The sequence below is a fragment of the Nipponia nippon genome, unplaced genomic scaffold, assembly GCF_047370975.1.
Source record: "Nipponia nippon isolate SJK-2023a ecotype South Korea unplaced genomic scaffold, ASM4737097v1 scaffold_52, whole genome shotgun sequence".
NCBI lineage: Eukaryota > Metazoa > Chordata > Aves > Pelecaniformes > Threskiornithidae > Nipponia > Nipponia nippon.
In genome coordinates this window covers 55,127-66,757 of record NW_028262372.1, presented here as the reverse complement: position 1 = coordinate 66,757, position 11,631 = coordinate 55,127, and the positions used below count along the sequence as shown (strand labels likewise).

The 11,631-nt window shown below is 55.9% G+C and overlaps 1 long non-coding RNA gene across 2 annotated transcripts; it reads left to right on the top strand.

The window, feature by feature from the left end:
• Nucleotides 1-6,651: 6,651 nt before the first annotated feature.
• Nucleotides 6,652-11,238, top strand: LOC148051833 (uncharacterized). 2 transcript variants are annotated; one of them, XR_015699437.1, is made up of 8 exons: nucleotides 6,652-6,691; nucleotides 7,816-7,937; nucleotides 8,027-8,074; nucleotides 8,160-8,200; nucleotides 8,280-8,333; nucleotides 8,436-8,548; nucleotides 9,982-10,072; nucleotides 10,708-11,238. It is a non-coding gene; the product is annotated as an uncharacterized LOC148051833 (long non-coding RNA). The 2 variants fall into 2 exon arrangements; XR_015699438.1 differs by lacking the exons at nucleotides 6,652-6,691; nucleotides 7,816-7,937; nucleotides 9,982-10,072; nucleotides 10,708-11,238 and adding an exon at nucleotides 7,685-7,773 and having other exon boundaries at nucleotides 8,436-8,553.
• The last annotated feature ends 393 nt before the right edge of the window (nucleotides 11,239-11,631 follow it).

Here is an 11,631-nt window from a genome sequence, read left to right as displayed (position 1 = left end):
GGGCTGCCGTAGAAGCTCATCGCATCGCCGTCACGGTCCCGCCGGTCGTCTTGCCGGACGGCGTCTTCCGTCCGGGTGTCGTTCTTACTGCCGAGAGCTCTCTCTTTTCTTTGAGGCACGTTGTTTGTAGTGCGCTGTGGATCGTCGGGGCGTGTGTGCGTGTGGCCTGGAGCTGCCCTGCCCGGGGGGTGTAGAGTCGGGGGGTAGGTGGAGTAGTGCGAAGAGTCTGTGGTTAATGCGTTGCTCCGCCTAGACTGCTGAGGCAAAGGTGGTTCAGTCGGGTTGGACGGGGTAGCTGAGGGGTTAGAGGGAAGATGTGACTGGCGGTTCTTTGACTACTTTATGGTGTTTCTGACGTTTTTGGTTTTTTTCTTTTAATGTGAAGGTTCCAAGCGAGGAGCCATGTGGGATATGGGCCCTGGAGCTGACTCGGGCAAGGTGAGCGGGGATCGGTGGGCTGAAGGAGCGGTTATTTTTCAGGTGCTGCGTGTGGCCGGTCCGGTTCTAAGCAACCCTTGTTGTTTGCATCTTACAGGTGGTGTGTCAGCCTCCAAGCGGGAACCCAAAGTGACAGCGGCGGGGGAGGCAAGCTGTTCAAGGTAAAGGAGGGGGAGAAGGGGATAGGTGTGGGCAGGCTGCGGTTTTGGGCAGTATTTCAGGGAGTGCCTTTTTGCTTTGGTTTTTGTAGGCGCCGTTTGGAGGGGCAATGCCGCCCGCTGACGAGCGTTCCTGGAAGGTGAGGTGGTTGTGGCTTGGGTTGGTGTCTAATAGCCAAGTGTTGTATGGCCACGGAGTTGCAGTGTTGCTCTCTGGTTTTGCAGGCTCTGTGCGGGCCGCCTTTGGAAGCGGAGGAGCGTTTGAGGTGAGCTGGGTAGTAGGGAGCGTGGGGCTGGTGGTTTTTTTTTTTTTTTTTTTGGCAAGCGCATAGGTCATTTTGTGTCTCTTTGTATCCTAGGTGCAGGAAGCGACCCGAGCCACGGCGTCTGACTCCGGAATAGGTACGGAGCGGTTCAGCGGCATGCCTTGGCGCGTCTGAGGTGGCGGATGTGGTGCGATAGCTCTGTGATGACCGATGGGATGCTGACTGATGGCATTGTTTTTGTTTTGCAGACGGTGGAGCGGAACCCGGTGACCGCAGGCTGAATCCGGCGGGCCGAGGGTGGTTTTCCTTGTCCAGGATGGATTTGGACTCATGGCTGTCTGCAAGCTAAGTTGAGGCTCCGGTGCCGGAGAGGGGTCGGGGGAGGGAGGGTGCGAGGTTGGCCATTGCGGGGTGGGGTTTTCGAGCGTAGCGCAGGGGACAGGGCTGTCTGGGAACAGTGCCCTCTGGGCAGGTAAAGGGAGCGGGTTAGTCTTCAGCAGGATGCCAGCATGTGCCGGGCAGGGCGGTTCCAGGCTGTGTCTGCTGTTGTGTAGTTTGTGTGGTGTGTCTTCCGTGTCTCAGGGCTTTGTTGCGTCTCGATGTTGCCTTTGTGCCCAAGGAGGGTGCCGTGCGCCTCAGGTGGCGTGACTCGGGCATCATCCCTAGCATCTCGAATGTGTGTATCTGTCGACTCGGTGCCGATCGGGCGCTTCTTTTCTGGCGTTACAAACGTGCGGCGTGGGTCGGTCTGGCATCTGGGAGGTTTCCGGGCGGTCCTTTTTTGCGGCGTCATTCTCGGCTGCGTCAGCAGCTCTGCTCCCTTGCTGTCCGTTTTTGCAAACTGGGCTTTCTTGCCTGCGTCCTGACGTTCTTAGGTCTTGAAGCCGGGATTGTTGCGCCTACATCCTCTCAGTTTTCAGAATAGCTTCTTGTTGGGGGCCGTGACGTTCCACTCCTCCTTTTCTGGGGCTGCCGTAGAAGCTCATCGCATCGCCGTCACGGTCCCGCCGGTCGTCTTGCCGGACGGCGTCTTCCGTCCGGGTGTCGTTCTTACTGCCGAGAGCTCTCTCTTTTCTTTGAGGCACGTTGTTTGTAGTGCGCTGTGGATCGTCGGGGCGTGTGTGCGTGTGGCCTGGAGCTGCCCTGCCCGGGGGGTGTAGAGTCGGGGGGTAGGTGGAGTAGTGCGAAGAGTCTGTGGTTAATGCGTTGCTCCGCCTAGACTGCTGAGGCAAAGGTGGTTCAGTCGGGTTGGACGGGGTAGCTGAGGGGTTAGAGGGAAGATGTGACTGGCGGTTCTTTGACTACTTTATGGTGTTTCTGACGTTTTTGGTTTTTTTCTTTTAATGTGAAGGTTCCAAGCGAGGAGCCATGTGGGATATGGGCCCTGGAGCTGACTCGGGCAAGGTGAGCGGGGATCGGTGGGCTGAAGGAGCGGTTATTTTTCAGGTGCTGCGTGTGGCCGGTCCGGTTCTAAGCAACCCTTGTTGTTTGCATCTTACAGGTGGAGTGTCAGCCTCCAAGCGGGAACCCAAAGTGACAGCGGCGGGGGAGGCAAGCTGTTCAAGGTAAAGGAGGGGGAGAAGGGGATAGGTGTGGGCAGGCTGCGGTTTTGGGCAGTATTTCAGGGAGTGCCTTTTTGCTTTGGTTTTTGTAGGCGCCGTTTGGAGGGGCAATGCCGCCCGCTGACGAGCGTTCCTGGAAGGTGAGGTGGTTGTGGCTTGGGTTGGTGTCTAATAGCCAAGTGTTGTATGGCCACGGAGTTGCAGTGTTGCTCTCTGGTTTTGCAGGCTCTGTGCGGGCCGCCTTTGGAAGCGGAGGAGCGTTTGAGGCGAGCTGGGTAGTAGGGAGCGTGGGGCTGGTGGTTTTTTTTTTTTTTTTTTTGGCAAGCGCATAGGTCATTTTGTGTCTCTTTGTATCCTAGGTGCAGGAAGCGACCCGAGCCACGGCGTCTGACTCCGGAATAGGTACGGAGCGGTTCAGCGGCATGCCTTGGCGCGTCTGAGGTGGCGGATGTGGTGCGATAGCTCTGTGATGACCGATGGGATGCTGACTGATGGCATTGTTTTTGTTTTGCAGACGGTGGAGCGGAACCCGGTGACCGCAGGCTGAATCCGGCGGGCCGAGGGTGGTTTTCCTTGTCCAGGATGGATTTGGACTCATGGCTGTCTGCAAGCTAAGTTGAGGCTCCGGTGCCGGAGAGGGGTCGGGGGAGGGAGGGTGCGAGGTTGGCCATTGCGGGGTGGGGTTTTCGAGCGTAGCGCAGGGGACAGGGCTGTCTGGGAACAGTGCCCTCTGGGCAGGTAAAGGGAGCGGGTTAGTCTTCAGCAGGATGCCAGCGTGTGCCGGGCAGGGCGGTTCCAGGCTGTGTCTGCTGTTGTGCAGTTTGTGTGGTGTGTCTTCCGTGTCTCAGGGCTTTGTTGCGTCTCGATGTTGCCTTTGTGCCCAAGGAGGGTGCCGTGCGCCTCAGGTGGCGTGACTCGGGCATCATCCCTAGCATCTCGAATGTGTGTATCTGTCGACTCGGTGCCGATCGGGCGCTTCTTTTCTGGCGTTACAAACGTGCGGCGTGGGTCGGTCTGGCATCTGGGAGGTTTCCGGGCGGTCCTTTTTTGCGGCGTCATTCTCGGCTGCGTCAGCAGCTCTGCTCCCTTGCTGTCCGTTTTTGCAAACTGGGCTTTCTTGCCTGCGTCCTGACGTTCTTAGGTCTTGAAGCCGGGATTGTTGCGCCTACATCCTCTCAGTTTTCAGAATAGCTTCTTGTTGGGGGCCGTGACGTTCCACTCCTCCTTTTCTGGGGCTGCCGTAGAAGCTCATCGCATCGCCGTCACGGTCCCGCCGGTCGTCTTGCCGGACGGCGTCTTCCGTCCGGGTGTCGTTCTTACTGCCGAGAGCTCTCTCTTTTCTTTGAGGCATGTTGTTTGTAGTGCGCTGTGGATCGTCGGGGCGTGTGTGCGTGTGGCCTGGAGCTGCCCTGCCCGGGGGGTGTAGAGTCGGGGGGTAGGTGGAGTAGTGCGAAGAGTCTGTGGTTAATGCATTGCTCCGCCTAGACTGCTGAGGCAAAGGTGGTTCAGTCGGGTTGGATGGGGTAGCTGAGGGGTTAGAGGGAAGATGTGACTGGCGGTTCTTTGACTACTTTATGGTGTTTCTGACGTTTTTGGTTTTTTTCTTTTAATGTGAAGGTTCCAAGCGAGGAGCCATGTGGGATATGGGCCCTGGAGCTGACTCGGGCAAGGTGAGCGGGGATCGGTGGGCTGAAGGAGCGGTTATTTTTCAGGTGCTGCGTGTGGCCGGTCCGGTTCTAAGCAACCCTTGTTGTTTGCATCTTACAGGTGGTGTGTCAGCCTCCAAGCGGGAACCCAAAGTGACAGCGGCGGGGGAGGCAAGCTGTTCAAGGTAAAGGAGGGGGAGAAGGGGATAGGTGTGGGCAGGCTGCGGTTTTGGGCAGTATTTCAGGGAGTGCCTTTTTGCTTTGGTTTTTGTAGGCGCCGTTTGGAGGGGCAATGCCGCCCGCTGACGAGCGTTCCTGGAAGGTGAGGTGGTTGTGGCTTGGGTTGGTGTCTAATAGCCAAGTGTTGTATGGCCACGGAGTTGCAGTGTTGCTCTCTGGTTTTGCAGGCTCTGTGCGGGCCGCCTTTGGAAGCGGAGGAGCGTTTGAGGTGAGCTGGGTAGTAGGGAGCGTGGGGCTGGTGGTTTTTTTTTTTTTTGGCAAGCGCATAGGTCATTTTGTGTCTCTTTGTATCCTAGGTGCAGGAAGCGACCCGAGCCACGGCGTCTGACTCCGGAATAGGTACGGAGCGGTTCAGCGGCATGCCTTGGCGCGTCTGAGGTGGCGGATGTGGTGCGATAGCTCTGTGATGACCGATGGGATGCTGACTGATGGCATTGTTTTTGTTTTGCAGACGGTGGAGCGGAACCCGGTGACCGCAGGCTGAATCCGGCGGGCCGAGGGTGGTTTTCCTTGTCCAGGATGGATTTGGACTCATGGCTGTCTGCAAGCTAAGTTGAGGCTCCGGTGCCGGAGAGGGGTCGGGGGAGGGAGGGTGCGAGGTTGGCCATTGCGGGGTGGGGTTTTCGAGCGTAGCGCAGGGGACAGGGCTGTCTGGGAACAGTGCCCTCTGGGCAGGTAAAGGGAGCGGGTTAGTCTTCAGCAGGATGCCAGCGTGTGCCGGGCAGGGCGGTTCCAGGCTGTGTCTGCTGTTGTGCAGTTTGTGTGGTGTGTCTTCCGTGTCTCAGGGCTTTGTTGCGTCTCGATGTTGCCTTTGTGCCCAAGGAGGGTGCCGTGCGCCTCAGGTGGCGTGACTCGGGCATCATCCCTAGCATCTCGAATGTGTGTATCTGTCGACTCGGTGCCGATCGGGCGCTTCTTTTCTGGCGTTACAAACGTGCGGCGTGGGTCGGTCTGGCATCTGGGAGGTTTCCGGGCGGTCCTTTTTTGCGGCGTCATTCTCGGCTGCGTCAGCAGCTCTGCTCCCTTGCTGTCCGTTTTTGCAAACTGGGCTTTCTTGCCTGCGTCCTGACGTTCTTAGGTCTTGAAGCCGGGATTGTTGCGCCTACATCCTCTCAGTTTTCAGAATAGCTTCTTGTTGGGGGCCGTGACGTTCCACTCCTCCTTTTCTGGGGCTGCCGTAGAAGCTCATCGCATCGCCGTCACGGTCCCGCCGGTCGTCTTGCTGGACGGCGTCTTCCGTCCGGGTGTCGTTCTTACTGCCGAGAGCTCTCTCTTTTCTTTGAGGCACGTTGTTTGTAGTGCGCTGTGGATCGTCGGGGCGTGTGTGCGTGTGGCCTGGAGCTGCCCTGCCCGGGGGGTGTAGAGTCGGGGGGTAGGTGGAGTAGTGCGAAGAGTCTGTGGTTAATGCGTTGCTCCGCCTAGACTGCTGAGGCAAAGGTGGTTCAGTCGGGTTGGACGGGGTAGCTGAGGGGTTAGAGGGAAGATGTGACTGGCGGTTCTTTGACTACTTTATGGTGTTTCTGACGTTTTTGGTTTTTTTCTTTTAATGTGAAGGTTCCAAGCGAGGAGCCATGTGGGATATGGGCCCTGGAGCTGACTCGGGCAAGGTGAGCGGGGATCGGTGGGCTGAAGGAGCGGTTATTTTTCAGGTGCTGCGTGTGGCCGGTCCGGTTCTAAGCAACCCTTGTTGTTTGCATCTTACAGGTGGAGTGTCAGCCTCCAAGCGGGAACCCAAAGTGACAGCGGCGGGGGAGGCAAGCTGTTCAAGGTAAAGGAGGGGGAGAAGGGGATAGGTGTGGGCAGGCTGCGGTTTTGGGCAGTATTTCAGGGAGTGCCTTTTTGCTTTGGTTTTTGTAGGCGCCGTTTGGAGGGGCAATGCCGCCCGCTGACGAGCGTTCCTGGAAGGTGAGGTGGTTGTGGCTTGGGTTGGTGTCTAATAGCCAAGTGTTGTATGGCCACGGAGTTGCAGTGTTGCTCTCTGGTTTTGCAGGCTCTGTGCGGGCCGCCTTTGGAAGCGGAGGAGCGTTTGAGGTGAGCTGGGTAGTAGGGAGCGTGGGGCTGGTGGTTTTTTTTTTTTTTTTTTTTGGCAAGCGCATAGGTCATTTTGTGTCTCTTTGTATCCTAGGTGCAGGAAGCGACCCGAGCCACGGCGTCTGACTCCGGAATAGGTACGGAGCGGTTCAGCGGCATGCCTTGGCGCGTCTGAGGTGGCGGATGTGGTGCGATAGCTCTGTGATGACCGATGGGATGCTGACTGATGGCATTGTTTTTGTTTTGCAGACGGTGGAGCGGAACCCGGTGACCGCAGGCTGAATCCGGCGGGCCGAGGGTGGTTTTCCTTGTCCAGGATGGATTTGGACTCATGGCTGTCTGCAAGCTAAGTTGAGGCTCCGGTGCCGGAGAGGGGTCGGGGGAGGGAGGGTGCGAGGTTGGCCATTGCGGGGTGGGGTTTTCGAGCGTAGCGCAGGGGACAGGGCTGTCTGGGAACAGTGCCCTCTGGGCAGGTAAAGGGAGCGGGTTAGTCTTCAGCAGGATGCCAGCGTGTGCCGGGCAGGGCGGTTCCAGGCTGTGTCTGCTGTTGTGCAGTTTGTGTGGTGTGTCTTCCGTGTCTCAGGGCTTTGTTGCGTCTCGATGTTGCCTTTGTGCCCAAGGAGGGTGCCGTGCGCCTCAGGTGGCGTGACTCGGGCATCATCCCTAGCATCTCGAATGTGTGTATCTGTCGACTCGGTGCCGCTCGGGCGCTTCTTTTCTGGCGTTACAAACGTGCGGCGTGGGTCGGTCTGGCATCTGGGAGGTTTCCGGGCGGTCCTTTTTTGCGGCGTCATTCTCGGCTGCGTCAGCAGCTCTGCTCCCTTGCTGTCCGTTTTTGCAAACTGGGCTTTCTTGCCTGCGTCCTGACGTTCTTAGGTCTTGAAGCCGGGATTGTTGCGCCTACATCCTCTCAGTTTTCAGAATAGCTTCTTGTTGGGGGCCGTGACGTTCCACTCCTCCTTTTCTGGGGCTGCCGTAGAAGCTCATCGCATCGCCGTCACGGTCCCGCCGGTCGTCTTGCCGGACGGCGTCTTCCGTCCGGGTGTCGTTCTTACTGCCGAGAGCTCTCTCTTTTCTTTGAGGCACGTTGTTTGTAGTGCGCTGTGGATCGTCGGGGCGTGTGTGCGTGTGGCCTGGAGCTGCCCTGCCCGGGGGGTGTAGAGTCGGGGGGTAGGTGGAGTAGTGCGAAGAGTCTGTGGTTAATGCGTTGCTCCGCCTAGACTGCTGAGGCAAAGGTGGTTCAGTCGGGTTGGACGGGGTAGCTGAGGGGTTAGAGGGAAGGTGTGACTGGTGGTTCTTTGACTACTTTATTGTGTTTCTGACTTGTGGGGTGTGTGTGTTGTTGGTTGTTTTTTTTTTTTTTTTCTTTTAATGTGAAGGTTCCAAGCGAGGAGCCATGTGGGATACGGGCCCCGGAGCTGAGTCGGGCAAGGTGAGTGGGGATCGGTGGGCTGAAGGAGCGGTTATTTTTCAGGCGCTGTGTGCGGCAGGTCCGCTTCTAAGAAGCAATCCCTGTTGTTTGGGTATTACGGGTGGCGCATAAGCCTCAAAGCGCCAACCCAGATTAACGGAGGACGGGCAGACAAGCTGTTCAAGGTAAAGGAGAGGGAGATGGGGATCGGTGCGGGCAGGCTGTGGTTTTGGGCAATATCTCAGTGTGTGCCTTTTTGCTTGGGTTCTTGCAGGTGCTATTGGGATGCTCAGTGTTGCATGTTGACGATCGCTCCCAGAAGGTGAGGTGGTAGCAGGCCGGGTGGGTGTCTAATAGCCAGGTGTTGTACGGCCACCGAGTTGCAGTGTTTGTCCTTGGTTTTGCAGGTTCTGTGGGGGCCGCCTTTGGAAGCGGAGGAGCGTTTGAGGTGAGCTGGGTGGTAGGGAGTGAGGGGCGGGTGACTTCTTGCAAGCGCCAAGGTAACACTGTGTCTTTCGGTATCCCAGGTGCCGGAAGCGACGACAGCCGTGGTGTCCGACTCTGGAATCGGCGATGAGCTGGTGAGTGGCCTGCCACGGCTTGCCTGAGGTGGCGGATGTCGTGCAAAAGGTGGTTGACTGAGGCGATGCTGACTGATGGCATTGGTTGGCTTGGTTTTGCAGACGGGGAAGAGGAACTAGGCGACCGCAGGATGAATCCAGCGGGCTAAATGTGGTCCTTTGTGTTGAGAACGGATTCGGACTCGCAGCCACGTGCAAGCTACGTTGAGGCTTCGGTGCCGGAGAGGGGTCGGGCGAGGGAGGGTGCGAGGTTGGCCGTTTCGGGGTGGGGTTTTTAAGCGTAGCGCAGGGGACAGGGCTGTCTGGGAACGGTGCCCTCTGGGCAGGTAAAGGGAGCGGGTTAGTCTTCAGCAGGATGCCAGCATGCGCCGGGCAGGGCGGTTCCAGGCTGTGTCTGCTGTTGCGCGCTTTGTGTGGTGCGTCTTCTGTGTCTTAGGACTTTGTCGGGTCTCGATGTTGCCTTTGCGCCCAAGGAGGGTGGCACGCACCTCGGGTTTTGTGACTCGGCATCATCCCTAGCGTCTCAAATGCCTGTACCCGTCGACTTAGCGCCAATCAGGCGCTTCTTTTCTGGCGTTACTAGCGTGCAGCGTGGATCCGTCTGGCGCCTGGGAGGTTTCCGGGCAGTCCTTTTTTGCGCTGTCATTCTCGGCTGCGTCAGCAGCTCTGCTCTGTTATGGTCCATTTTTGCGGACTGGGCTTAGCGCCAATAAGGCGCTTCTTTTCTGGTTTTTATGAAGTCTTGATGTTGTCTTTGCACCTGAGGAGGGTGCCATGCATCTTGTGTTGTGATTTGGGTGTCATCCCTAGCATCTGGAATGCCTGTACTTACAGGTGTAGTGCCAATTGGGTGCTTCTTTTCTGACATTACAAGCTTGTGGCATGGATCGGTCTGGCATCTCAGAGGTTTCTGGGAGGTCCTCTTTTTGAGGTATGGTTCTTGGCTGTGTCAGCAGCTCTGCTCTCTTGCCATCCGTTTTTGTGGACTGGGCTTTCTTGCCTACATTCTTATGTTCTTAGGTCTCGAAGCCGGGCTTGTTGTGCCTACGTCCTCTCAGTTTTCAGAGTAATTTCTTGTTGGGGGCTGTGGTCTTCCACTGTGTCTCCAGGGCTACTGTAGAGCCTCTTCACATTGCTGTCACAGTCTTGCAGGTCGTCTTGCCTAATGGTATCTTCTGTCCAGGTGTCATTCTTCTTGCCGAGAGGTCTCTCTCGTCTTTGAGGCATGTTGTTTGTAGCGTTCTGTGGAGCGTATGTATGTGCGTGTGGCCTGGAGCCACCCTGCCTGGGGGGTGTGGAGTCAGGGGGTAGGTGGAATAGCGGTAAGAGTCTATGGTTAATGTGTTACTATATCTAGACTGTGGAGGCAGATGTTGTATAGTCATCTCGGACTGACAACCTGTCAGTAGGTTGTGCTTATTTAATAATGTGTTATGGGGATGAGCAGAGCCATGTGGGAGGTGCTTGTCAGGGTTACCTGGGGTTCAGTCAGCATCCAGGCCACTTGATTTCCCTGGTTTAAATAGGGTGGCCTGTTTGGGTGCAGGCCATCTGGGTATGGGGTGGTGTGGGGGTTGGTTTTTTTTTTTGGATGGGTAGTAGGTATTGTCAAGTGTGTTCTACAGTCCCTTTTAATTGTGTTTTGCAGGTGCCCCAGTGCTATTTGGATCCCTGGAGAAAAGCCTCAGGCAAGTCTCACCAGAGGTTACAAATCCAAGTGATGAAGGAGTGGGATCGGGGTATGTAGTGAAGCATCTTCCTTAGCTTGCTGAAAAGGAAGCTGCAACTCGGGAATGGTATGGATCTGTCACGTTGTTTAGAGACGCATGGTGAGGCCATTCCAGGCATGGCTCTAGAAGCTGGGTGAGGAGCCATAGTCGCAGGCGGGCGGTGTAACGGTTGTGTTTTGAGCGAGCAACGGTCAAAGGAGCGCTTAGTTTGTGAACGTGCCTAACCTTGTATGTGTGAAGTATTTTACTGCAGGTTATATTTCATGTTGAGAGTAATTTTTCCATGCAAATAAAATTAGAATAAAAAAACCCCAGCTGGGGGATTTTCTTTTTCTCCCTCGGCTGGGTATTTTTTTTTTTTCCCTGGTCCCGGTCGCTCTGCGAGGCGACATTCGTCGCCAATGTTTGGGCGGAGGTCAGGCTTGGGCCAGGGTTTTTGCAGGCAGGGCAATTTTTCGAGGCCCCCGGGAACACCGTTCCTGGGGCGCATGGCAGCTTGCTGGGTGATGGTGCGATGCGGCGGGCAGGCGGCAGAAGGGATTGGGTGAGACCGAGGTGCGGTTTGTGCAGTAGTTGAATGAGCAGTATGTTTTGAATGCATCTAACCTATCGTGAATGTGTGGTGGATTTTTGTTTCTTTGCAGGGTCTGTGTGGAGTTAAAATTATTGCTTTTTCAGACATTTAGACATGAAGATGGAAAAACTCTAGTTGGGGAACTTTTAGTTTTTCCATGAGCAGGGTTGGTTTTTGGTTTTTTGGAGAACCACAGCAATTACTGACCTGGATTTTGGAGATGGGATGAACATTTACCAATGCTTCAGTTCAATCATCTCTCAACCCTATACACAGTGGAACAGAGCGAGACCATTCGAGCTCTCCAGGACCGCAGCGGGCCCCGCCAGCATCTCTGTACAAGCGGGACGCATCTCGGAGCCACGCCGTCTGCGTACGGAGGCCGGACGACGGGATCAGGACCGATATCCTCCACCTTTCGCTCCTTGAGAGTCAACTTTTGCCTGTTGAGATCATTGTTTGATGCAAGCATTTCATGGAACTGGAGGGGAGTTTGTACTAGGTACCTTTATATATGCTTATTGTGAGGATTTTGCCAAGTTTGTGAGCCATGACTAGGCTTAGCGCGCGCGCGTGTGTGTGTGTCATGATATCAATATTGTAGTAAATCCTTTGGAAATGCTTTGTAAGTGTTAAAGGAACCAAGGAGTAGGTATAGTTAAAATTCAGCAATGTTTTCCTGAATGTGAACCCCCCTTGCAGTGCTGCTAGACCAGAATAATCCTTAGCCATAAACCGTAGACCAAGTCTGGGACTAGGACTGGAAGAGCAGCAAGAGCTTTTGGTGCCGGCACCTTTGGTGTGGGAGGAATCCCTGGACGTTCAGAATTGGTGAGCTGGCTCCGGCTCAGCAGCCCAGGCAGCTAGTATTGGACTTTGGGAGAGTACAGAAAGAGACAGCCGCAGCGTTTGTGGGGCAGTGAATACAGTTGCCTGGATACTGGAAGAGCAGCAAGAGCTTTTGTTTTTGGCACCTTTGGTGTGGGAGGAATCC